The following is a 1,008-nucleotide window of genomic DNA, read 5'->3' as shown; positions in this document are numbered from 1 at the left end:
CCCACCTGTGTATGGAACACTGTACTTACATTGAGAGCTAGAACCCCTGCACGCTAACAGCTCAGCCCTGTGAATACTTACCTGTGTATGGAACACTGTACTTACATTGAGAGCTAGAACCCCTGCACGCTAACAGCTCAGCCCTGTGAATACCCACCTGTGTGTCGAACACTGTATTTACCTGAGAGCTAGAACCCCTGCACGCTAACAGCCCAGCCCTGTGAATACTTACCTGTGTATTGAACGCTGTACATACCTGAGAGCTAGAACCTCTGCACATTAACAGCCTAGCCCTGTGAATACTTACCTGTGTATTGAACGCTGTACTTACCTGAGAGCTAGAACCTCTGCACATTAACAGCTTAGCCCTGTGAATATCCACCTGTGTATCGAACACTGTACTTCCCTGAGAGCTAGAACCTCTGCACGCCAACAGCCCAGCCCTGTGAATACTTACCTTTGTATTGAACGCTGTACTTACCTAAGAGCAAGAACCTCTTCACATTAACAAGCCCAGCCCTGTGAATACCCACCTGTGTATTGAACACTGTACTTACTTGAGAGCTAGAACCCCTGCACGCTAACAGCCCAGCCCTTTGAATACTTACCTGTGTATGGAACACTGTACTTACTTGAGAGCTAGAACCCCTGCACGCTAACAGCTTAGCCCTGTGAATACTCACCTGTGTATTGAACTCTGTATTTACCTGAGAGCTAGAACCCCTGCACGTCAACTGCCTAGCTCTTGCTTTAAACTTACCTGGAGTGGAGTTGGCGGGAAATTAAGGGCTGAAGTGGAGTGTTGTCGAGGAAGGGCTGAAGAGGAGTGTTCTTGAGACTGGAATCCGTATTTGTGGATAAAGAATAGTTCGAGTCATCATTAGTTTTAAAGTTTCCTTACCCCTTTCCCCAAACTTTTAAACAAATAAAATTGTTACATTTTAAACTTGGTTGTCCGTCCATTCATTGGGGTGTTGTGGGACCTCCTCGAGGTGGAAGTTAGAGGGA

At 46.5% G+C, this 1,008-nt stretch overlaps 1 long non-coding RNA gene across 1 annotated transcript; it reads right to left on the bottom strand.

The window, feature by feature from the left end:
- Window positions 1–258: 258 nt before the first annotated feature.
- LOC128025499 (uncharacterized) lies at window positions 259–787 on the bottom strand. The gene is made up of 3 exons (XR_008186171.1): window positions 647–787; window positions 421–495; window positions 259–345 (listed from the first exon to the last, which is right to left on the bottom strand). It is a non-coding gene; the product is annotated as an uncharacterized LOC128025499 (long non-coding RNA).
- Between the last annotated feature and the right edge of the window lie 221 nt (window positions 788–1,008).

The sequence above is a fragment of the Carassius gibelio genome, chromosome A12 (assembly GCF_023724105.1).
Source record: "Carassius gibelio isolate Cgi1373 ecotype wild population from Czech Republic chromosome A12, carGib1.2-hapl.c, whole genome shotgun sequence".
NCBI lineage: Eukaryota > Metazoa > Chordata > Actinopteri > Cypriniformes > Cyprinidae > Carassius > Carassius gibelio.
This window is presented reverse-complemented; position numbering and strand designations above follow the sequence as displayed.